Genomic DNA, 26,698 nt, shown 5'->3' on the forward strand with positions numbered 1-26,698 from the left:
GGAATTTTCCATCTAGTTTCAGTGGTCACAAAGCCACATTAGAATTAATATAGTAACTGAGGTCTAACACAGCCAAAGAAAATGGAATTAGCAGCTTTGAGCAGTAGATGACAGACCATGGAAGAAAGAAAAAATTGGAAGAGTAGTTTTAGGAGATAAGTATCCAATATAGTAACTGCAAGCTATGTATTACCTAGTATTTAGAGGCTCAACAAGTTATCTATAATAAGACCCTGAAACTGTACAGTTAAAAGCATCAGGTGTTTAGCATGCAGAACTGAATTTTCCATCTTAAAATCACCTTAGCATTTTTTAAGCTAGAAGAGACCACTACTGTCTTGTTCACTCCTTTTGTTTCATCAAAGGATACTCAGCCTAATATCTAATGTTTAACTTAATTTTCCACATCAGTTTTTCTTTATCAGTCAGGCCAGCCTGATAATTCCCAGTTTATTGTCATTAGAGGCGAGATAAAAAAATAATACAACTGATGTGTCCTATATATACTGACTTTTAGTGACGCACCCTGTTGCTCAAAAGCTTTTCTCTGTGCAGGCCTTTGTATGAAAATTACCTTCTATAATGCTAGATTGTTTTAAGCTTCATGTTTTAGTTTTAAAAGCAAAAGAATAAAGTAGTGGTGGAGCCCAGCTGGCAGACCTGCATAGCAATGTGCAAGCCTTTCCCCTTTAGACATACTAGAATTTAAATTTGCACTTAAAGCATAAGTCAGTATGAATTTAAACCTATCCAAGAATTCTTATGCACATCACAAAACCACCCCACAAATTGGTACAGTACTTTTCATTTGGCAGTCGCTCCCCTAGAGACATCCAAGACAGAAATAGCAAGTATACTGCAGGCCAGATATACGCTAGCAAAGCTGCCTATGGTAGAAAACTTGTTCAGCACCTGCCTGCTTGTGATTTGCCTGGCTGCCCTTGCTTGTATTAGAGTATCACGTCTACAATGACTGAAGTTGTCCACAATATTGAGAATAATGGTGATTCTTGTTTTATTGTTTAACCTGAGCTAAACTTTTAACTGTAATTTAAAGTGAGCAAGAAGATAGAAAAGCACAGCAGAATCACAGTTTTCAGAAACTTGTAATTTCTTGGGACACAAACTTGGAATTGGCTGTTCCTAGGAGAGCTCTTGTTCCTCTTCCCCACTATGCAAAGTTCTGTTGGGATGACAGTGCTTGGTGTAGGTGTGAAGATCGCAGAATTTAACAACTCATGTTTTCTTCAGTACTTAAAACCTGAAATAATTCTTAATCAGCCTTTTCTGCTTGCCCAAGTTAATGGCTGATGGTAATCCCATTGAATTTCAAGTGAGCTATAATGTTAGGAATAAATGTGGATTGTTAAGTAAAACTGAAAATTGGAAAGTAGGTCAGGATGACCTTAAATCCTCCCAGGACCACCTGGTCAGAGCTGGAAGGCAGATCTTTGTAGTCTCATGAAAGAAATCTTCAATCCCAATTTCTTTTTGAGACACCTAAAGAAATAGGCTCCTTGTGCAACATGAAAGCATGTTCCTTCATGTGAAATATCTAAAATTGTGCCTGCAATGATTGCTATGTCAGTGGTACTGCAGAGAATACGGACAAGAAAGAGGTTTTTACCTAGTGAGTTGTTGCTGAGCATTAACCTCTAATCAAATACTGCCTGGGTAATTGATGAGATGGCAGAAAGTCTTCTTTTATATGTATACTGTCTTCAACAGACTGGTATGGTTTACCTTGAGAGCTAGAAAAGCTGGCAGGAATTCCTCTTGTTGGCACCAGTGGTAACATGTTCACTAGCAAAAGTACTACGCTCCGCTCTGTAGAAGCGCTTTAAACAAGTGTAGGATATCTTAGAAGTGGAGAAGCCTGCAGACAGTGTTGATTACTGTACCATCTAAATTCCTTTACTAACCTGTGCATAGGATCCGTTGCATCAAAGTTCTAGTCCTTTAATTCTTTTAGATTTCCTATTTCTCAGCAAATCTACCCTTGAGAATATCAAAGTAATTTGATATTCTTGATCTTATTTTTCACTCTGTGTATAATTTTTAAACAGTTTATGTATGTAAGAGCGTGAAACATGATTCATTTCAGAGAAGAAAAAAATTCTTTTTAAATGGCCTCCTTTTAAACTTTCTTGAAACATAAAAATTATCATTTAAAGTAACAACCTGGGAAAGAAATGATGTGCACAGACAGAAGTAGTAAACATCCTGAGAATGCCTCTTTTTCTTCCTGTGTAAGTCAAAACTGGTTCATGCTCAGTCCACAACAATCTTGTAATAAAAAAAACAAGTAGCAGCTTTAGTGCACTATGTCTAACTCCATGCTGTTCCCTGGAAGTGAACTGCATTTTACCTATGAAAGGCCTTGCTTTCCACAGGATAAATTTGATCCAATTGTGTTAATCTGCATAGTCTGTCTGCTCCAATTAGACCAGGGGCTTAATGTCAGTGATAAGCAGAGTTAGTGCTTGTTATCTTACTTGAGAATTACTACAGTAGTAGCCTGTTCCAGCAAGACTAAAAGATTTTAGCTATAATTACTTCATGGAAGGCTGTCATTTCTAAAGAGATACTGTTACACAGCTGGGGGAATACTCCCTGCAGCTGGATGCTCACGAGGCTGCTCTGGTTACCTCCTGCCATACAGCCTCTGGGTGTTTTATGATTCCCGTTGTTGAAAAGGAGGGAAGACGAGCACTGATTCCTCTAGTGCGCTCACAGGTCACAGGCTGGCTGTTCATTTTCAACAAAATGGGACCTCTTTGCCCAGCTGCCATAATCTTCTTGAGCCAGCGCTGATCTCTGTGCCCAGCCTCTGCTCCTGAGGTGGAAAAAGTTGCCCCTTGTGAGCGAGCTCTTTGAGTTGAAAATTCAGATTCTCCAAGTTGTCAGGGTCACAAAAGCAATGGCTTTCTATTTTAGTCACACAAGAAGTGTATGTTTTAAAACAAAATAATAGATGTGTGTGCATATTTATTGTTTGTTGTATTTGGTTTTTTTTTTGTTTATTTTTGGGATGGTATTTGTTTGTTGATTGGATGTTTGATTTTAAGGGTTTTTTTTTGCTTGCTGTCAGTCACCTGCAGAACCCAGGGATCCCTCCTCTATATGTGTTTTCCTTTCTGAATCGTGATCTGTCTTCTAATATGCAGTGATTTTCTCAATTTTGCCTCTGGTCTGCTCTCTCGTTTTCTTCAGCAGGTGATTGGGAGCTCGCCTTCATAATTTTTAGCTTGTTTTATTAAGTGAACTTCTGTGCGAGCAAAAGTCAATGAAATGTGCTGGTGACTTTGCAGGAAATGGGATTGCAGTCTTGCAGATAGAGGTATATAGTATATATGTGTAGAGATGCACGGTATTTTGTAGTTAAATGTCTTTTGAGTTATGAACTACAAAACTTGTCATTTCAGTTCATATTGTCTTTTATGTCACTGCATTAGGTTAATGACTCGTTTGCTTTATCCTCAGATTCATGTACTTTTTATTTTCTGTTTCAGTAGAAGTATTGGTGGGAACTTTGTACTAGGTAACTGACTTCTTGCAATAGAAATACTTTTTCAAAAGTGGTAATAATATCCTACAGGACTTACACTTAGCTGTAGTGTGGTATGATGCGGATTTTTATAGTAAGCCTTCAAAGAATCTCCGTCTCTGATTCATGTAGATGGTTATTGTACTGCAACATTTTTCTGGCAGATGAATAATTCTTGTTTTGTTTTCTTGGTTACAAAGGGAAATGAATTCTTTTAACAGTAAATGGTTGCAAGAAGCTTATTCATGGCATGGTTTGAGACAGTACAGGGGAAAATATGTCAGTGAAGGATTTGCAGCTTTGTCTTATGTCCCACAGCATGTATGCTGTTAAGGCACTCACTGGTGAGAGAATGGTGAATACGGAGAGAGAGGGAAATAGATGAAGCATCAAGAACAAAACAGATGCAATTCCGTTTTTTTTGAGGGCCTTTTGAAGACACCTGCATTGACTGGCTCTCCCAGTTCTAGGGTAAGCTGTATTTTTTCCTCCTTTCTGATCTCTCCAATGAGACATTAAGATGTCATTTCAGGTCCTAAACTATAATGCAGGAATTTCTTCTCATTGATTAGTCTACTTTCCATTTCTGTTTCAAGATGGAACTGAGCAATTCTTTCCTTCCTGGTTCATGACTCGGAATATACCAGATGCACGTTGCTGCGCAGGTGTTTCTTCATGGTGATGCAAACAAGGTAAAAGCACCAAATGTGCCATGTGCCTGTTAGTGGCCTTTGATCATGTACATCACTAAAAGCTAACTTGAAGGGATTTTTCCTGAAGTTACTCAGATAGAATTGAGAAGTCAAGTTTAACCCATTAAGTTCAGATCCAGATGTTTGCTTACTGCAGCATTTAGAGTTTGAGAATTTGTATCTTTCTAAAGTAAAAGAAAGGCTCTGTGGTTGCATGAATTGTTACCATTCTGCTCAATAATTTTCTATTTTAGTGAGTCAGGTAGACATCCACTGCTGGCTGGCTGGTGTAGTGGACCCGAAATGGGAGGTTGCCCTCATGGTGATGCTTCCTGTTCCTTTGCTTGGGTAAGGAGATGTGGTCACTCTGAGTAGGTGGCAGCTATTCCTTTTCTGTAAAGAAAAAAACTCTTGCTGTGGGGTACTTTCTTTTTTTTCCATGCAGAACTTGCATGGTTTCTTAAAATTAAACCCAAAAGATCTATTGTGGATATGTTCTAAATAACACGTTTGACTCTGACATTGGGAAAGACAAAACAAAGGACATGAAGGGTGCAAGGTGCAAGGTTGTGCAGCCATGTATGTGATAGCCTCTCCAAAACTTTCATTTTAGACAGAAATTTAGGGAGAAGTAGGACAAAGATAAGGAAATGTCAAGCCTTGAGAGTCTAACCTCTTTGACTGCTCTGAAGTACTATGTAGGAAAATAAGGTGGTTGGAAATAGAAGTCAGGAACTCAAGAGTACTGAGAACACAGGAAAGCAGATAAGCAAAAACATTGGCAAGAAAAGCTTGGAAGTATCAGCTTATCAGCTGTTGAGAAAACAGGCAATATCTTGGGGAATTATTTAGGAATCATCCCAAAGTGGATGAGCTAGGAAAAATAATGTATGCTAGGAAGCATAGTAAATATAACTCATCAAAGTGTGAGAAGGTATCTGCCTATAAAAGCCACAGTTAAAAAAATTTATGCCTATACTGAACATAAATGTGCAGTTGCATACTAGGAAGCAGTAACTGCTGAGCTCCTTTGAGGACTTGGCCTCTGAATACAGATATTATGGTTATTTTTGCAGCTTGTAAGAGTGCATTAAGGCTATTTCCAGTGCCGGAACTGAGGAAGGCAGAATGTGTTAGAGATTTGATATATATATAAATAAAAGTGTGTGTGTATGTGTGTGTATAGAGAATAGATTTCACTACTTTCCAGTGTGGTCCATAAGCTACTTGTATCTGCAGTGAGAGCAGGAGTATTTACTGAGGCTCTAACTCAGTTGCACATCAATCCAACTGGTTCAGCTGGCTTCCAATCTTGAACTAGTTGTGTCAAAATGAAAACGCGGGGGGGGAGAACACCAGTAATAAGCATCAGCTGTAAAAACATATCTTACACAAGTATTGCATGTTAAATACAAGAGGAAACCTTCATGTTTAATGTGTCAGCTAGGCTGCATATCTAACCTGGGCGCTACACAGCAGGAAAGATGTGCATCAGATGGACAGAGACCAGAGGCAACCAATAAGGATGATAGAAGAAAACACAAGCTATGAAAGCAACCTGAAAGAATTTGGTTTGTTTAGTCTAGAGGTTAAGTAAAGAAGGCTGAGAAGATGTAGGCAAAAGGCTGCTGTTTGGAGGAAGAGAATAATCTGGTTTTTCATGTCCACTGGGGACAGGACAAGAACTGATGAGTTTAAATTAAAGCAAAGGAGATTAGAAATTAGATAGGATGGGAAACATTATAATTGAAAGGATAATTAGTCATTGGAATAGATTGCTTAGGGCTGCTATGGAATCACTTCACCTTTGCAAGGGCAGGCTTGACAAACATCTGCCAGGAGTGCCATAGGCATTGATGCCTGTGCCTGGGAGTAGTAAGGTGAACTCAAGGACTACTTGAGCACCCTCCTGTTCTATTTTCTGTGCTATGCAGTTATTATTTTCGTTTTCACATGGCTGCTTTCTGGGACTCTTTGCCAGAAACACTCAGTTAAAATGTTTATTTGATGCCCACTTCAATTGACCGGCAGGAAAACAAATATAATGTATGTTTTTGTGACAGAAGAAAATTTAGCCTGAAACAGGTTTTGCTCAAAGACCAGATTAAGGGCTACACAACTTTTACAACATCTGTTTCATTGTGGCATACAGGAAACAGCTTCTATTACACTTTATCAGCAAAAATTCACATCCCAAAGTGACAAGGAAAGCTTAAAAGAAAAAACAGCTGTTGAGGAGTCTCTAGTGAGTATGCCATGGGCCTCAGCAGAATAAAACTTAGTGGGAAGGGAAAGCAAACCATCTCTTCATCCAGCTTTGAGAAAAATTTACATGGTCACATATTAGCAAATGGGATTTACTCATCAGCTTACAAAACTGTTACTCACAGCATTGCATTGCATGTTGCTGTCAGCTGTCTCAGTGACCCTAACGCAGGTAGTGCGTTCCCCAAGGCTCCAATGCTCTTGGCTGCCTTTAATGTAACTATGTGTTATCTGGACTGATGAAGCTGGGTAGTATTTCCTGCTGCATAATTAATTTCTGTTGAATAAAATCAAATGGTGACTATGTTTGGTTCTGTAATTGTACGTGTTTCATCAGAGCACTAGAGCTACAAGAAGGGAAAAGAGAGAGGTTTGAGGTATGGTCCACGAGTACAAACTCTCTGAAATGCTGGTGCTCAAATACCGAGCGTTAGGCCTGTAGTACTAATTAAGTTTTGTGTGTGTTACATTTTTCTTTTGAAAAGGATTTTTGTTTGGGTGGTTTTGCCTGCATTCAGATCAAAAAGGATATATTTAACGGGACTACTGCTTTTAGTGAAAAGACAAAATAATCTTTCTCACAGGTTTGAGGTTTTTTTGTGTGTCAGATCTTGGGCTAGCCTTTGACTTTGCACTGGGAAGTAACAGATTTATTGCACTAAATAATGTGATGTTAAAGCATCCTAGTTTCTTAAGTGTCTTTTCAGGAAACACAATGAAAAAAATGTGATCATTATTTAAAAACAAAGCTGGAACTCTTGCTACAAGCAAGACATTTATCTAGCTATCTAGAGGGATATTAGAAAGAGGACTGTGTCACAATGTCCACTTCACTCCTCTGAGTTCCTTGTTTTATCTGTGGTTTAAACCTTTTACTGAATAAGAATCTGAACCGAGTAATATTCTTTTGAGACAATAACTTATTCTAAAAGCACAGATGTTTAAAAAAAAAAAAAGAAAAGCAGACACGCCAAAATCTAAACATTCCCCAAACTCAAACGCCTTCCCCCACCCCCAAGTTATATTAATAAATATGGCTACAAACCTGTATCGCAGAAAAGCCTGAAATACCCAAACTTGGTGAGGTGTCTGTGTGCATAGCTGTTAATGAGCTAAGTGAGCTGAAAAGTAAACAGGATGTGCCTCATTTCTCTTGAGGAGCTTTTTTGCACAGGATCCTGGAATTTGCCTTCAGGTGAAATGTCAGGGATTGTACTTTCCCTTGGGAGAGCCACTTCTAATTAAGCAGTATACAGTCAAACTTTTTGCTCTGCCTTTATTGAGAAACACTTGAATTTCCAATTTCATCATTGAACTGATGCTGTTAATATTGGCAGTTGCACATTACCTGCATGTATCTGAGCATTAGTGTGATGTAGAAATGACTGTAAATATGGTGTCCACAAAATCAGCTAGGTGGAGTGAGCAGTAGGTGATCCTCATGACATTGGCTTTATTTTCAATTTAGACATGGCACAAATAATGAAAACTTGTTAATTACTATTTACTATTGTATTACTAATTACTATTACTATATTACTTGTTAATTACTATTTAATTATGTTAATTACTATTACTAACTACATAATACTATGGTGGTGGATATTCTTTTTTAACCCCATGAGGTAAATGGCACACTTAAAACAATGAAAGCTATTCTAATGTGACACTATTGAGAAATATAACCAAACAACACATACCTTAGTTTTTTGCAAGTTGAAGAAATTCCTTTAATTAAATGAGTTGTAACATCTTAACCTGAATTTTATACTGAATATTTTCCTAAACATTTCTGGAGTTAATGTTGACACTGTGGTATAGAGCTATGAGGCGCATTTGTATAATTACGCATGTTGGGAAATGAACTTAGGACCGTGCAAAAATGCAACATTTGGATCTCCTATACATGTTTGTGCATCTGGATTCCAAGAACATTCAACAGCCAGGTTTTAAGTGCATTGGGGGTAAAAAAAAAAGTCAGACTCAAATTGAGGTGTATACATCTGGGTTTGAATTTTTAGTTCTCTTTAATGCATTTTGGTTAAGCTGAGCTTTTATGGTAAAGAACAGGTTTAGTACCCATAGTTATACATTTATTGTGTAATGAGTCTGATGTACTCGGAGCACGTATTTTGGAAGAAGCCTGTGAGATACTGTACAGCAGCTGTGATTGCATATAAGCCTTTTCAAACGCAACGTTGCAGTCGGGCAAAGTGCATGGAATTGATGTTAAAGTGAGATTTACTGATTCATGGGTTGCCTCTTAACCTTGTCCTCAGTGGTATGTTTGAGGCAATGATTCACTCTAACAGTGTTATTTTCCAGAGACCTGTTTGAAACTCATCCTGCAGTTGGTACCTGAGTGGGTTTGCATTCCTTCAGTTTATCAAGCAGCTCAAATAAATCCCCAGATTCTAACGTGTAAATTATTCAGACACATAAAATTTCAGCCTTTTTTTTTTTACTCAAAGTTGGCAATTTTTTCATAAACAGTACAAGTAGTCTGATGTATTTACTTGAATGAGAAAACTTCTGATCAGTTTTGATTTCAGAATTTTGTTTTACTAATGAACGTTTTGCTTATACATTGAGCTATCAATTAGATCTGATTATCATTGTGAATATGAAACTGAAATCATCTAGTAGTATTTGACTGGCCTGCTTCTGAGATACATTAAAAGGTTGTGATTTCAAAACCAGCTGAGATCTGTTTCTGAAAATGAGATTTATGTGGAACCTCAGATGTTAATTATTAGTATTAAATGTTTGCTACTAAGAAATAACATATTGCTGAATTCAAATGCGAAAGCAGGGAGACTGCTTTCTATTGTAATTAGTTAAAAAATCTTGATCTTGATCGTAAGAAATTCTCCTTGAGAAATTCTCCTGTAATTACAACTGATTAGGCATATTGGGTGACGGCATATTTCTGTCTTTAGCAATTAGGTAGTGGCCATGAGATAGCACATAAAACTGCAGATCATTACCTTGAAATGTAAAGTATGTCAACCCTCTGCCAGGCTTGCAGTCTTCCATAAGGATATTCAATATCCTTATTATTATTTTATTTAGCAATCTGGATGGCTTTGCTGCATGGGTTGTAGTAAGCTATGATGCAAAAAGTGCAGGAGCTGTGCTCTCCAACAGCTATTGTGCAAGTCACATACGTTGCATACAGTCTTTAAAATGCCCCCAGAAATGACATACCCCTTGCAGCTGAGGCAGAATGAGATATTAATTTGGTGAGCATTCCTTCTTTCGGCTTGAGTAAGACGACTTCTTGCCATATATGGGCTTCAGGCTTTGTTTTCTGTTATTTTTCTTTTCTCAGACATCCAGTAATGCCAACTAAGAACTGAAAAGCCACTTGGAGTAATATCAGCTAATGTGATGTTGGCAGAGTGAGAAATCACAACTGTTCTGCTGGCAAAGAACATTTTTCTTGCTTCCTTTTATTTCTTATTAAGTCTCACTTTGAGGAAAAAAACGAGTTATCACTGCAGGAATCAAACGAGCACACTTACAGGAGAGACTTTAATGGTCTGGTTCAGGCATATGTCACCTACACATTCTAGTGGTGAACTTCATAGCTGGTTTTATAACATTTATTTGTTTTCCAATGCATTTCCTTTTAAAGCATAGCAAACAATTCATACTCTATTTTTTCCTATATCCAGAATACTGCTTCTGTACTTCACCATTCCTGTATATTTTGGTGTGAACATCTGAAGCTGATTTGTTTAGTCTTGTTTTCTTGATGCATGGATGTTGTTGTAAGTGCAGTTATGAGAGAGAGTTAATTAAGCTTCATGGTGATTTGCTTTATTGATTCTACAGACTATTCACTCTGCAAAACTGAAAACGTTCATAAGCATGATGTAGTACCATAAGGATGATTGGTAAACATCTTGAACAGATTTCTTTTAATCTGGAAGATATTATAAGTAACTCATAGGTCTGAAAGCTACAATAGGGGTACCCCTTTCCCCCCAACACCAACCTACCTCACAAACAGGAACAATAAAACACCAGTGACTGCCAAGATTAAGGAACTTTGTGAGTAGAGTGGTGATTGTTTGTTTGGGGTTTTTGTTGTTGAGGGATGTGGTTTTGTTTGTTTTGGGTTTTTTTCCTCTTTTTTTTTTTTCTTCTCTTTTTTCCCCTGCCTTATAAGAATGACATCTATGGAATATTAAAATGAATGTAGACGAATGAATAATGATTACCAATTTGTTAAAATTGGGTCTTGCTCAAGGTAAGGTTGTAATGTTTGCAAGAGCACAACAAGCATGATTTAGCATTTTTATGTTTGAGATAAAGAGGACTTACTTCGAATTCAAATGAATTAAGGAGATTTGGGTTTGCTTATGTTAGGGAAGAAAGAACCTGATAGAGGTTTCTGTCTGTCCTGTGTCTGAAACAAAAAACTCAAGGTGAGAGTAAGTGTTAGTAAATATAAGGTTCTAGGCTGGGATCTAAGGACTAATGTGGATTTAGCACCAATCAGATAAAACTAAACTTCTAGGAAACTTGAATGTTGTCAAAATACATCGTTGTAGCTGGCCCTCAAGACTGATGTCAGTGAATCCAAAGAGATCTACTCAATGCCACTAGTGTCTGGGCTACAGCTTCAGTTTTCACTAGTGCAGTGAAAGTAACTCAGTTTATTTAGGTTGTACAGCAACAACTGCAAAACCCCTTAAATAATTGTTCAGATAATATCACTCATTTAAGATTGTATTCACTCCTACTAATTAAATTGTAGGTTTAACAAGCTAAGAGGTAAATTTTGGCACCATGGTAAACCACAATTATTAACGTAATTAAATGTAGTTATCTCTGTAGATTAGCAAAATGGTGCATTTAGTATAGCATAAGCATGTAGCTTAAGCTGTGTTGTTTAATGGTGTATAGCATAAGAAAAAGCCATCACTTTTTCCCTTGAGCAAAACAGCAGTAAGTGGAGAGGGTGCCTTAAAGGCACACTTTGCGGCAGTAGAACAGAAATTGCTGATTGATAACAGAGGAAACTTAATACTCTTATTCTGACTTACTGCCTTTGTAGTAAAGCCAAGCTCTTAGAAACAGTTAATTATAGTTTCAATAAAAATATTTAGATGACAGCTGTAAGCCTTCATCATTTCTACACATATGTTACAGGACTCTTTTGTTGTTGCAGTATGTGTAAAGGAAGAAATTAAGATGAACAAGTAAGAGCAGATCTGACATTCTTAAAGTTGCTATCAGCCAAAGCACTCGAAAGACAAGACAGGTTGTTTGGTCCCAATCCCCACCTCCCCCAAAGTTAACTGAACATGGTGTGAATTACTGGTGAATTGTGCCTCAGTCAGTATTTCTCTGCAGGCTGCACGTGCCTCATAGCATGTGTGGGTAGGTATTAGCTGAGACACTCTGAAGAGAAGGGAAAAAACACCTTTTTTGCCTACTTATTAATAAAATCTGGTTATTAATGAAGGTTTGAAATCCATTTAGGCTGTGCTACTCTAGTTAGCAGTTCTGTGTAAGAATACTTGGTCTTTTCCTTCACTCTCTAAAGGTGATGGATTGATGAGAATTTCTCATTCCCAGTAGTGAAGTCCTTAATAACCTGCTGCCATGTGTGGCCAGCACACTGCAACAATCTTTATTGAATCAGCTAGCTGAAGTGAACTAAGCATTGTCAGCATCCTGGAATTTTATTGATCCTAGAATCAGACTTCATCTTACCACTTCTCAGGTAGCTGCTTAGTCAATGCATGTTGGTGCTCGCTGTGCTACCAATGCGGTTGGCTTCAGCTGGAAACAGCTGGCGAGGATTACCTTCCTCTAGGCTGTCACACTGACTTTTACAACTGGTTTTTGGCAGGGTGAAGGACTGAGCTACCTTCTGCAGCCAGGGAAGATGCTGACATGGCTAATTCCCATCCTTTTGTGGCTTTGCAAACTCACTGCCAAATGGCTGCAGTTCTGAAGAGCTGCACTGTATACAGAGGAAATGGTTCTCTTCAAGCCTATGGGTTGCTGTGGGTTTTAAAGAGATTTACCAGGGATCTTAAACTTTTATCGAGCACTGTTTGAAGACAGGTTCTGTTTCAGACTTACAGTTTAATGTATGTATTTTCATGAGATGTGTTAGTAACAGATGTTCTTTAGGAAAATAAACCTGTCCCTTGACAGTATTTTTTTTTCTCCCCTATTTTTTCTTTAGCTCATGTGTTTGTAATTAAGACCTATTTTGCCCAACTGAAAATAGATGTTGGCAGTGCTCCTGTACTGTGGCCTTTATTAACAGTGAAGTAATAATATGCTGTAATCAATTTCCAGCAAGCTGAAAAGCAGGATAATGCCATCCATACATACTGTAGAATGAAAAATCCTGAAGCAGGAATTGGGGGACTTCCTGTGGAAGTGACAGTGCATTCTCAACATGCCTCTTCATGTCGAGTATAGTTATGTATTCTCCACACAGGCTGAGAGGTGATGTTTATACACACTCGGTTGTTGATTTATTCATAGTAGTCTGACTTATTTGTCTTTGTTTTCACACATGCTGTAGTTTTCTGGTGTTTTTAATACAAAGCTAAAAAAATAAATTAAGATTTAAAATATGTATTTTAAACTGTTATCTCAGCTTAACTCTGTTCCTTTGTTTCCTTCCTCAAAATTTATTTTGCATAGATAAATGCAAGGGAAGATATTGACAGGGCTGTTTACTTTGAGAGCACATTTAGCAGTGTTTTATATAACAGACTTGTGACAGTGAATTTGAAATATATAGCTGTGAATATTCACAGTGGAGATGAAGGTTCTGCTTATTCTCTGGGGAAGCCCATAACATGCCATGTACCTGAGAGTCCAGTCAGAATAGCTAGGAATCTAAATATTCAATACAGCAATGCACTGTGTGCAAGGATTATTTACGGAATGGTTCACAAAATCATTCATCTTGCCTGAAAAAGCATACAAATATCAATGCAGGTTTTGCTTAGATGGTAAGTTATTTTTTGACTGGCTATCTTCATAGGCAGAACAGTAGAGAAGATATTAATATATGAAAAGCAAATGCTTGTGAGGAAACCTCTACGCGTGCAAGTCTGTTTTGTTGGAAACTTGTAACTGTGAAAGACTGGTTTGTGTGATGGGGTAAAGAAAAACAAGCAATAGGTGACATCAGTCATGATCTGCTGTAGCTGGTCTTCATCCAAGCTTTCAACTGACCACTATCCAGTAACATGCCAGCAAGTAAGCTATAACTCACTTATTTTAAAGTGTTTGGTAAAACTTTCCCTGAATTAGCCTAATGGGAGGATATTCCACTCTGTGAAGTGGTTTTTGTATTTGAGGCCCCTGCAAAATTCAGTCTGTCCTCTTATTGCCCAGCTGCACCAGAATCCTCTGGTTTGGAAAACAAAACTGTTGCCCTGATCAAACAAGTAGCTTCAGCCTTGCCAAGGTAGTGTGGAAATGAGGTGGTAGCGGAGTCCAGGACAAAAGGAATCTGGAGACTTTCCCCTAAATTATCATTTACCTGCTAGGCTCATTCTTACCCATTTTATCAAGTACTCAAAGATACTTGATTTGACTCAGGATCAAAGTCAAACCTTTAAATTAGATGAACACGCAGGCACCAGTTACCAAGCTAGCAGTGAACTCATAGTGAACTCAGTGCACCAAAAGTGAGAGCCAGGGAGCTGTTGAAGTACAAGGTAATGTCCAGAGCAGGACCCAGTCTCCATGAGTTCATCCGAACACTGTCACAGCTGAGGGCTTGTGTGTGTGTGTGTGTGTGTGTGATTGTGTGTGTTCTGTGACTGATTCATGCCTGAGGCTGCTGGGTGATGTGCGGTAGTGAGGGCAGAGGAAGGAAGGAAGAGAGGAGTGAGAGGGAATGTGGATGGAACAGCAAACCACAGAAACATCTCTTTGATCTCTGGGGGTAAGAAAAGAGCACTTAACAGTGAAAGGATGGGAGTGGGGAAAACTGTCCAGCTGAACAATTTATAAGCTAAATTGTAAGACCCCAAAGAAGCAAGCATAGTAGTTATGACTACATAGTACCATAACCACATTTCAGAAGTATTGAACAAACATAGAATAAGTAATTACACATTTTTTCTCTATAAACTTCCAAACCACCCTCAAGCATAATGTTTCACCCCCTTCCTCCTATTTCATTAGTTGCCTAATTCAATGAATTTAGAGAAATTCCAAAAAGCACAGTTGCACAACTGGAGTTGATTGGATATTTTCATAGTCTCAGATAATTTCCACCATGATGTATCATAACCTGTTTATTTTCTGATTTTCTTTGATCATTTGGAGGCATTTTTCAGAAAAGGCCCCTCACTCATCTCCTTAGATTCTTTGTGGTTACAGAGTGTGGGAGCTGGGCCATGTTTAACAGCACATATGGTGTGTTGAGACATAATTCCAGGACTGTGCCACCATGTGATATGTAGAAAGGGAATTGGGGATGAGCATATTGTTTGTTGCCAAAGAAATAAAGTCAGAATTCCTTCCTGAAAGTTTGTAATGTGTTGGCACTCTTTGAGAGCTTAAAACCATGAGATAGAGCAGTGGATCTTGCAGTGAAATGGGCCTTCCTCAGGGCTGTGCACAGTGTGTCTTCTGGAGACATCAGAAAGTCCAGGAAAGCTCCATCTGTACTTGTGCTTATGCTTCTTTATGCTCTCCTCCCTTTCCTCTCTCTCTGATTTCTCTGCTTTTGAAAATGTTCACCTTTCTGGCAGCCATATGAAAGTGAATAACATTTCTTTTGATCGCTGTCTCAGACTGAAGTCCAGTGGGCTGGACATCTGCCCTAGTACTGCTACGGAACAGGCTGATATGGTACTTTTCCTTCTTGCCCACTCCCAAAGAGCTGAAAAAGTGGCACAATATGATAATATTTTTGGAGTGCAACCATTTGGTCTTGTCAACCTGATGTTTTTTGGTTTGTTTCTTTTTCAGCTGCAGGGAGGTGCTGTAGCTGTTAGTGGAGTGGCAATACAGGAGGTGATGGGAATTGTAAGCCTTTGTCTGAGATCCTGCCTAGTAGCTCCCTAGCTGTTATTTGACTGGCAGCATGAGATTCTATGGCTTTTGAAGATATTGGAATATACTTGTATGTGTAAAACCAGCAGTCACTCTAGATAAGCTTTTTGGGCATTTTTATTCACTCAAAAAAAAGTTAATTTGAATAATGTTATAAACAGAATACATATGAATGACTTCCATTGTTTTCCATATGTTGTATTGCTGCATAGAGGTAAAGGAGATTACCCTCTGCAGCAGTGCAGGACATTGAATCCTTCACAGTGCTATGCAAATTGTTGCCCTGTGGCATTTCATCACAACACAGTGGATCTTGTCGCCATTAAACTATGGGGTTTTGTTCAATGTTCTTATATAATGTGCCTCCTTCTTCCTGGAAAATTAAGTGGTTTAAGTCCAAATGGGAGTATGTGTAAACTGCAGACTGGAACATTTCTTCATGTTTTCTCAGATGAACTTTTCTGGCATTTCTTCTTAAGGCATGGGAAGTGGTGGATACTCACGGGCTTTTCACCTCTAAAGGAGTATAGATTTGGAGGAATAGTTTTATTTTCTTTAAAGATAGAAAGCAAATCAAATCACTATTGTAACAAGTTTTGTTACTGACTCCCCAAAGTTCCTAAGGGTATGTTGTTTTAATGTGGTGACTTAATGAAAAGGATGTTAGAGCTCTTAAAATATCTGTGTGGTGCCAAGCTTGTTGCATGTTACTTGGTTCTGGCCTGCCATTTTGCTCCGCAGCTGAAATTCTCCCCATCCCGACACTAGGGGATGCATGAGACTATGCTGTCCCCCTGACACAGCCATCCTTGCTGCAAAGGTTCAAACCTTTCCTTATCTCAAAGGGTAGTCCCAGCTTCCTTTGAACCCACACCTTCTTTACAGTAGCAAACCAGATTGCCTTAGGAAAACTATGCCACCTTTCAATTTCCTTTTTATTAACTTCTTTGTTAGGATTTTTGTTGGCATTGTACCAAGAAGCTCTTTTTTACAACTTAGACTTTTTTTTTTTTTACATAAAAAGTGGATTTGCATTAATCTGATTATTTTTTTTTTTCTGGTGCTAACAAATCTGATGACTTAAAATGGAAACCTTTTGTAGTTCTGTGGGTACCCATTTCTGACCATGCAAATGTATAAGTGAGAAGATAATGAAAAAATAATTTAATGAAAAATTAAAAGGAACGTATTAAAGATGTCATTCAGCTCTGTAGCTTCTAGTTTCTATTCTATGGCTTTCTCAAAAAATTGCTTATTAGAAAAACAACTACCATGCTGAGGAGAAGAATTAGGGCTATTTCAAGCATATTATTTCACTGTTTCTTGCCAGTGGGAGACTCGGGGAGGGGGTTGGGGGTTTACAGTGGCTAGACAGACCATTAAATTGGTATTAAACACTTTTCCATATGAAGGAAGTCTCCTTCTGCCAAAAATCCAGGAGCAGGGGGATCAGTTTCAATGCAAGTACTGCTGGGATGGGGCTAGATAAACGTTAAAAAATTAAGAGGTCACGGGGGTCAGGGTGCAGGCTTCAGAGCCCGTCTGGCTGGCTTCCTTGTAGACTCTTGGAGAGTTGGCACACTAAAGCAGCATGACGTCCTGCATAAACATTTGATCCTCCTGACCAGTTTTTTTCCATGGTATTAACTTTCTTCACAGAAAAAAAAAAGTATATAAAATTGACAAAAGCTGGTTTATATCAATTTTCACCATGCAGAGCCACAGAAAGATTCCTGTGTTGTGTCCAAAACAAAGGAGAGGGCAAAGGAAGAAAGAGCAGGTTGCCAAACTACTTGTATAGATTCACAAACTGCCTTAGTTCCTAAAATAGCAGCACAGTACAACAGAGAGCTCCTCTGAGAAGATGATGAAATGCACTGGCATCGATTTTTCAGCTAGTTAATCAAATGGAAAAGATAAATAATATAAACCCTACAAAACAGGAAAGATGGAAGGGATTGCTTTAAAATCCCAAATCAAAGAAATATTAGAGGGCTGGCTAAATCCCCAGAGCAGAGTAAACCTGAATGGAGCAACAGTGTCAGGATTGGAGGCCAAGAGACAGATTCTGAGTTGAACAGGGAGTTGGCACTGTGTGATGAAGGGCGCAGGTGTACTTTCATATTGCTCTTCTATGTTCTTGACTCTGGGGATACAAGTCATTCCCATGGCAGCTCGTACAGTTCCTGGGCTTCTTTAGCTGATGTCCTGTGGCTACTGGAAAGCACCAAATCTCTTGAGACCATTATGTGCAGTGCAGTCATGCTTCCTGTTTGGGAACAGAGACAACTAAGGGTGTCTTAAGGGTGACAACAGTGTGCTGGATAAACTGAGGCTGAAGCCCTGGCTGGATCTTTCACTTTCCTGGATGCTACAGACAAAGAGTTAAGGATTTGGCCCATAATTTCTATCGTTTAGAAAGTCTTCTGTCTGGCTTGGCTTTCACTCACTGAAAAACAGTGTTTCAACTTCAAAATACTGATCTCAGTTCTGTAAAAGCAAATAAACAAAATCTCTGCTGTGCTGTTGTAAATTTCCCTTTTTATATGCTGGAGTCTTGTTTGGTTATCCTTCAACATAGGTTCTAGATTCTGGAAATAAACTAATGCTGTTCCTCTTCCAAGTCTGGCCATGAGAAAATGCGTTCATGTTCCTGTATGCAGCTTGGTGCAAACTTCGACTGCACTCTGCTTGGGAACCCACCAGTGCAGGACTTTGTGCTTAGACATAGCTCTGCTAAGCTGCTGGGGAATTTGTGTGGTATATCTTCACTAACAGATGGTATTGTAGTAGCAGAGCTTAACTCTGAAAGAATTTGGCCATTAAACAGTGAAGCAGCTCCGGAGTCTGTATTGTCAATAAATGATCATGATGGTTTGTTAAACGTGCTGGTTTGTTGCATCAAAAAAAAAAGTTGCTTTCTATTTTAAATCTGGAAATTATTTTTTCATAAACATAACTGCATTTTCAGAGCTCTTTTGTTATTCCTGTAAAACAGAAACAGGCCCTCTCGCCTGCTATACAACCTTTTCTGGAAGTCTCAAGGGCTGGATGCTACAGCCCTGTGCCTATAACATGACCAAAAGCAATTCTGTTCCCATAGCTGAATTACAGTTTGGCCCTAAAATGCATATGCACATGTATGTAATGTTGCAGGCCTGACAGTTTGCTATAGATATCTTTGATATGATCAAAATGCACTTTGGAGGTGACAGGTACACGTTTGGAAGCATCTGTATTTCTGCCACAATGTTGGGAAAAAAAATCATTATATTTTGGGGCTGTTTGGGTTTTATTGCGTAAAACATTCAAATCTGGTCAACTGAATAGAGGGTTTTTCCAGGTGACATTCTTTTCTGCCATGTGACCCCTGGTAAGATAGTAATAAAGGAAGAGACTCTAATGACACAGATGACCAGTAAATGCAGCACGTGGGGAGGGAGGAGAGCAGGATCAAATGACATGACAAAGGCAAGCAGAGAAGATTTAATAAGCTGTACTAAAAGCTGAAAATAACTCAGGGAGATGATCAAATGTGCAGCATGGGGGTGGGGGAGTCAAGCTTAAAGAAAAGAGCAGTGGTGCCCACAGAAATGACCACAGTCCACTTTTATTTTAACTACTTACAGGAAGGTGATGAGTCACCTCTCCCAGAGCAATTTGATTTATTAGTGAGGTGAGTTTCCTGCTGTGGAAATTAGAGCCAGCAAAACTGCCAAAGAGGGGGGAAGAGTGTGCTCGGACATCTTTGTAAGCTCTGTGAGGAGGAGAAGGAGGAGGCAACCCACTTGGGCTGGGGAGAGGACCATGCCAGGGACACACAAGTCAGTGAGAAAGAGTTATGTTAGCCCCCGTAAGGTGCAAAATAAAATACTGAGAGAGTTTCAGATACAGAGTGGCCACAGACAAATGAAGCACTCTGAATTTAACTTCTGTTTTCTGAGTGCAGAAAATTTCACTCTTGAAACAACAGGTCACTGGGAGTTCAGATGTCCAATAAGTTACAGAGCTATGTTAATTTGTTCCACATTGAGCCTGAAGTCTACAATTAGGTGGAACAGGATTTTATGGTAACTTTTTATTAAAGTAAAAGCTCAGATTTTCAGGTACTGTGTGCACTTCCTGGACCTGACCAGCAGTCCTGCCAGAGAGCTTGGAAACCTTCGGGTACAAAGATGTTGAAATAGATAGGTAGATATTTTATGGTTTTATTTTTAACAGTTTGGTGGCTTTGGTTGGATTTCTGTTGCTGGTTGTTTGTTTTGGTGGTTGGTTGTTTGTTTTTCTATTTTTTTAATTAATATTTTTCCATTTGAAAATGTTCTCAGAAGTTGTAACTGACAGTGAAACACAGGAAAAGGGTAAATCAGTTCTAACAGAACTGCAGCCTAGCTCGGTCTGCATGCATATATCTGCCTATGTACTGTTTGCTGTTTTGGGGGAAAGGACAGGTCACTAAGAGGGGACAGACCTTCCTTAGTTGAAGTAGTTAAGGCTTTGAACTGAAGTATATGTAGATGTGTGAGTATCATTACAAATAGAGACCATACTGAGCATTAGCAGTACAACAGGATAAAGCTCTGTATAAAATAGCCTTGAATAATTACACAGCTTTAAATAAGATCGAATGTTCTCCGTGCTCACTCCATCCACATTGTCATGCATCCTTTCTAACTCTAGAAATTCAACTCTAGAAATTCTAGAATAAGGTGTTCAGTGTTCACAGAAAGCCAACAGAAGACCAGCTTGTAAATGTTTTTTCAGGCCTAACGGGTTCAAACTGGCACCATGTGTTCAAATACTTCAGTTACCATGAAGCTGGGTCCCATTCTAAGCTTTGCAGATCAGGCTAGCCAAGTTATTCACCAGGCATTATTCATTCTTACTGGCTTAGAGAAAACATTCGTCATCATGTTAATATTTGTTATGTAGGTTTATTTCATATTTGGTTTTGGAGTTTTTGGGGTTTATTTTCAATTTCCTCTGCTGCTTCAGTAACTCCTCAATTTCTTGCAGTCCTTCATTTGAAACTGTAAGTTTATTATTTCAGCTTCCAAAGACGATTATTTGGCATTGAGTAAACAACCTTAGCTATGCACTTGCTGACATTCCTCCATAATAACTCTCTGCCCCTATTTTATCGCTTATGGAATTGCTTTCTAATCCTTTTCATGGGTCTTTTTTTTTTTTTAAATAGCTTTTTTTTTTATAATAACATTTGTTAGAAAATGAAAGTAAAACCAATTAAGTCTGCCTTATTGTACTTACAAAAGATTGATGTGTGTAAAGTCTAACAGCTTATTTGGGGATTTTAATCTAAAAGTGCCCTGCAATAACATTAGCTTGTGTTCTGGGAACTAGCTGTAATAGAGAAGCCACTGCCTGCAGAGATACTGAACTAAATTAAAGTATTGTGTGCTGGTATTCTAGCATCTGCCTTATACGTTAATCTCTGGAAAATGCTTGAAAATACCCTAAAGTAGCAGCCATTTCTTTGTTTAAGTTTGAAAGCTTTTTGTATCTATTCTCATTAATGCTGTAGTGCAGAAGATTCACTGTTCAGTAAATGAATTGAACAGAAGCTTCTACAAACCAAGAACAGATTGCAGTTTTCCCATTTCAGTCTCCATTTTATTTTTGTTGTTTAAATTTGAGCTCTAGGGACCTAGGTTTTACTATGCTTGCTTCAACATATGTGTTCCTGGCTAGAAAGAAGCAAAATTGTTGGACTCAAATACTGAAAAAATTGAAATAATTTGCTGTCTGAATGACTGAGGATTTCTTACTCTACCTTAGTTTTCTCTTGAGTTATATTTGCATATATGAGACTTCAAGTGTACAGTTTCTCTGAAAGGTGGGTTCTGAAAATGCTTCATCTTCATTGTCAAATCTCTCATTTTTCTTCTCCGTTACAAAATTTTCATTCATCCAGCCCTGGATTGGAAACAATACCATGTGATTTGCAATCGTATATGACATAAATAGTTGAAGCTGTAAAAGCAGCATGTAGTAAACAAACAGACTGTAGGCAGTAATATATTTGAATACAGGATTTTTAGTCATGAATAATCCATGAGTTTATAAAAAACAGTCTGTTTATAGATAATTTAGGAATAGAAGAATGCTTTAATTCATGAAATAACTTATCTTCTCCAGCCTAAAAAAAACAATTCCATGAAATGCAAGGAAAAAAAACCAGCTGTGACGTACAGATTTTCCCAACTTAGCCGTTGCTCTTTCAGAAAATAAAGTATGCATTAATTAGGACAAGGCCTGGAAATAGATTATATATCTCCAAGTGCTCTCCCTTTAGCTGCTGATCGGTGGAGTGATGCCTATGCTGCAGGTGAACATCCTTGAACATCCTCCTGCAGATGCAACTCTGCTGGTTGAAAATTTTATTGCTTCCAGCTGCTTGTCCCTTTTCCCTGCCTGGACATTAGTCCCTTTTTAGAGCTGCTGGAGGAGCTCCTCATGCAGCCAATCCTCAATTCATCTTCAACGAAGGAATCAGATTGGTAAAAACATGTTATTTAAGTTGTTTAGGAAGTTATTATGTACATGAGCAGTTTCATTAGCAGGTCTGAAGGGACACAACTTAATAAGAAAATGATGGGTGCTCATCACCTTGCTCTGTCTCTGGCCCGGTGAATAGGTTAAGTATTGTCATGCCAAGTAAATCAGTAAGAGGAGAAATGCTAGGATGTGCATCCTGGCACATAGTTTAGCCCTACTTAGAGGTTTTAGAGGTGTCCTTGGGGTGTCTGGGAAGGCCTCCTATTATAGGAAAGAGACCAATATCTATTTGTCAATCTAGCCTGAAAGAGTGCAGGTGTTTCAGATATAATGATTATGGCATTTCTGAGCCTTTCTCTTCATTGCTTTTCTTCAGCCAAAGGTGTCTGTTGAATTTGAACGAAACTATATCCAAAGTATATAACTAATTTGAAAAATGTTTTTTATAGCTAAAAAACTACTTTCCTTCTCCAAACGAAAAAGTCCATCAACTCCCTTCCCATCTGAGCTCTTTCCTGCTTCTGATGCAAGTTCCTTTAACAGTTTACAACAAGCTCTGTATGCCTTTCACGTCAGGTCATGTACTTAAAAACAATGCTTACAAAGCAGGAACTCTATTAGGATAAATTAATATCTTAAAGTGCTTGCAATAAGAAAAATCCTTTAATTGTTTTAAGTAGGAATAGTAAAATCTAGTTTTAAAATTATTACAGAGGAAACAATTTGAAATGGGAAATCAGAAGAGGACTGTGAAGAGAAAATAATGAAGGGAGAGTGTGATAGTGTTCCAGACTGAAGTTCCTTATATGTATTTAATTAAGAGCCAATAAAATAGGATTTAAATGTACATAAACTAGACATAGTAGAAACTTGTTAATTTGCACTCTAATAATTTGCAAGTTTTTATAATTCATGAAAAAAAAAAAATAGAAGCTTCCTTCTGCCTCCCAGCAATGGTTTAAACCAGAGGCAGTAGTGAAGTAGCCTATTATTAACACTTAATTTCGTTGGCAAGTACACCGGAAAGCAGTATCTAATTCATGAGACTGTGTTATAAGGGATTAACTACAGGATCATAGATATTAATGCACCGTAAAGTGTACTTCATTTTATCTTTGCATTCCTACTCTTTCAGACAGCACTCAGTGTAATGCTCTATGATTTTTCACTGATTTGTAGTGGGATGTAAATAAGCATTTGTGCCAGGTAGCAAATGCAATGATTTGCTGTAACTCTTGGGTATTAAAATCGCAAATCACCACCGCCAACAGGCCAAAGGCCTGATCACTGAAGCTTTTGAAAGCGTGCCTGGAAATTCCTCAGGATTGTTTGAGCTTTCTCTTTCAGAGGTTTTAGTTGTCATAGGTGGCAGGAGGTCAGCTCACTGTTGTAGCTCACTGTGCCTGCGGGACAGACTATCGACACATAGTTATGGGTGAAGGAGCAGAGGATGGTCTAGTTTTGGTTGATGTGAATTTTTCTAAAGTGAATCCTGACAGGTCAGCTCCTGCCTATTATTATTATTTTATTCATATAGGTCTGATATTACTGCCTACTCTGACTTGTGCAATACCTCCAGATTATACTGTTCAGTGATGCAGTTTTAGTTTCTTTTCTTTTTGGTTTGTTTGTGTAAGAGGGTATATTGAATTTGATGTTTCCCTGTGGTACTATAATTTATACTAAATTAATATTTACCTCTTTCAGCCACTTTTAACCTGTTATGTGCAATATCTTCAGCTTGCCTGGGTGTGAGTGTTAATACAAAATCTAAGAAATACATTTGGAACTTCGCTAGATTTTAATAATAAACTTCATACATTTAATCAATTTCATAATTAGATTGAGATGTTAAATGTATTTTTATTTCTAAACTAATGTTTACTTAAATGAATTACGAATCAGTGTTCATTTTTTTATTGCCACCAGGGTATGTTAGGATCTGTTCCTTCGAAATCCAGTTGAGTGAACTGACCTTGATGAGCTGCCCTCACTCCACACTGAATCAGTAAAAAACCCAAGAAAGTTGTAACGTGGCCATATCAGATGAAGGTGTTCCAGTTTGCTTTAATCCTGACTCCAGTAACCTGGAAACTGTCTACCCAGCTACATGCAAAAACTTGGAGGGATCGTCCATTGAGCCAAATTTCATTATCTGCCAGGTAATTACAGCCCTTGCTATCTTCAGCAGGGAATTACCCATGTAGGACCTTTTGTATTTGTTCTTCTCTTGTGGTGTGTTTGTTTAATCAAACTTACTTACCTGCAGCTTTCATTCTGCAGCTAGAAGGCCCGTAGCAAGGTAGAGGAGCTGGCTTTTGCATTATGATTCAAATGAAGTTGAAATTAGGATGAAATTATGTTCAGTAATTGATGTTAAAATGTATGTTAGAATAAATGATCCTTTGATAAACTGACTCTGAGGATTGTTATGATGTTTCTTGTCTGCATCCTAAAACAGGATGAAACTGTAGTGCCTTGTGATTAATAGTTCTGTCTTGCGCTGTACCTTTCTGGCACAGTGAACCAACCAGATCAGCTTTTAAGGAAAAACTTGTTTGGAAACAAACCAAATCCTCAAAACCTAAAACCTCATACAGAGTAAAACACACACAAAAGTGTCTTCTCCCAGACAATTAGAACAGCTGCCTTAACTGTTGAGGTAAATAGCAAGGATCAGAATAACTTTCAAATGGCATAGGAAATTATTTTTCTACTTTATTTTAATCTGTTCTGTATTTTCATTGAAACAAAGGGTCTTTTGGAAATAGCGCACTAAGCTATGCTTAGAAAACACTTGTGTTGCATCATAGTGGCAAAAACCAACCAAGCAATCAGCATTTTCAGCCATGCCAGGTGTTTTGCAGGGTTTGATCAAGTCCAGATTGTCAGGAAAGGATCTACATTTTAGCATTGGCCTTTTGAGGAAATGTAGTTTCAGTTCCATTACATGTGCAGAACTGAGACTCTAGCAAGAAATCAATAGGTCCTGGTGACTTAAATACTTATTTTTCAGGTGGTCTGTGTTTCTAAATTGTATCTCATATTATGCATTTACCAAGGCTTATTTAAGGAGAAGTGGATTTGCTTGTTTTGTAGGAGCATTTTACCCCTCACATAAAAGGAGTTCACTTCATCTTGTCAAGTTTTCTTCTGCTACTTCTGTTGAAAATGTTTTATTTCTGTTTCTCTTCGTTATCCTGCTTTGCCTTTTCTTCCTAAGGCTTGCAAGGAAGTCTGCTTAGGCTGAAAGATGGCAGGAATCTGTTGGTAGTGGGGAGATGTCTCAAGAAAAGCTGTAATAGTGTTAGGAATTTATTGTGGTATTTCTTGGCCAAAAGAAGATGAGCAATAAGACAAAAACATTATCCTGCCAAGAATATGCTCAAGGAGGTAATTAGTAATAGTCATAGAAGAAAAGAACAGGTACGGAAACATGAAATTAAATGTAGCTAAGTATGCAAACCTGCTCTTGCTGTGGGTCACTATTGGTGATTTTTAAAGCAAATAGACTGGGCAGCACCAGCTTCATCTTATATTTAATTGCTGATCCTAATGGCAAATACTGTTGCCTTCATTTTCAAAATACTTTCTTGCAGGTGGGCACTGAAAAGGTGTGGGGCCTTTACTGTGGCATGATGTTCATCTCCTCTGGAAGTTCAGCCTTCAGCAGCTGCGTGGGGACTTGTGCCTCATCTGACAGTACTGTCTGCTAGGGCAAACCATGCTACATGGGCAGCAGCTTTGTGGCCTTCCCCCTTGGTTGAAAGCTAGGAGCCACCTTCGTGCTTTACAGCATGGCTGACAAGGGAAGTTATCCTATATATTTTACTAGTTTCCTTGTGCAGCCAGTTGTCTGTTGGGATTTTGTTTTTTGTTTATTGAAAGTTAGAGTTGAGCTTGTGTCTCTGAAAAAAAAATATGTTTTGAATGCCTCATAGTAGTTAGAATATTTTTCAGTCTCATTTTTAACCATTTTTAAACTGTATTCCCTCACTGGTAAGTGTAAGTAATTTAAGATTTAAATTTTTTGTTCTTTTCCATATAAATGTCTACCTTAAGATTAAGCTTGAATTAACTTCATGTTGTTGGCCATTACTTGCATTCATGGGTAAATTAAAGCGTCTGGTTCCCTGTCACTGATTTTTCAAATGTTAGTAATAAAAATTGCAGAAGCATTTTTAATGCCAGAGATTTAACAGATGTTGGTGGACACATTAGCTTTAGACACAGATTTGGCAGGGAAAATTTGAACTAAGAATGGCTGATTCTGTATTCTTTAGGTTTAATTTTAGCTTTACTGGCCTTTCAGGTGTGCTTGAAAGCAAGATGGATTATGAAGATGTGTGCCACAACTTATTGGCATGTATCCCTGAAACAGGAACATGTGAGATGAGAAACTCTTCATATGGCAAGATGCATGTAATGGCCAATATCAAAAGCTGTTCACCCATCCTTAATGACTATAACCTGAAACCTATTATGAAGTTCATTATAGGAGCTGAACTCTCTTCTTGCTATAAGCTGACTACTTTGTTTTTTTTTCTGTACTAACATTGAAGCTCACTCCTTATCCTGATGAATGTCTACATGTGGTCCTGAAACTCGCTGTTGTCCTGCATGT

General features: G+C 38.2%; 1 long non-coding RNA gene across 2 annotated transcripts; it reads left to right on the forward strand.

The window, feature by feature from the left end:
• Positions 1-4,111: 4,111 nt before the first annotated feature.
• LOC134167114 (uncharacterized) lies at positions 4,112-25,878 on the forward strand. 2 transcript variants are annotated; one of them, XR_009966083.1, is made up of 5 exons: positions 4,112-4,239; positions 4,502-4,587; positions 24,004-24,236; positions 25,298-25,467; positions 25,674-25,878. It is a non-coding gene; the product is annotated as an uncharacterized LOC134167114 (long non-coding RNA). The 2 variants fall into 2 exon arrangements; XR_009966090.1 differs by lacking the exon at positions 25,298-25,467.
• The last annotated feature ends 820 nt before the right edge of the window (positions 25,879-26,698 follow it).

The sequence above is a fragment of the Pezoporus occidentalis genome, unplaced genomic scaffold (assembly GCF_034315485.1).
Source record: "Pezoporus occidentalis ecotype Australia unplaced genomic scaffold, CSIRO_AGI_Poc_V1 ctg11, whole genome shotgun sequence".
Classification (NCBI taxonomy): Eukaryota; Metazoa; Chordata; class Aves; order Psittaciformes; family Psittacidae; genus Pezoporus; species Pezoporus occidentalis.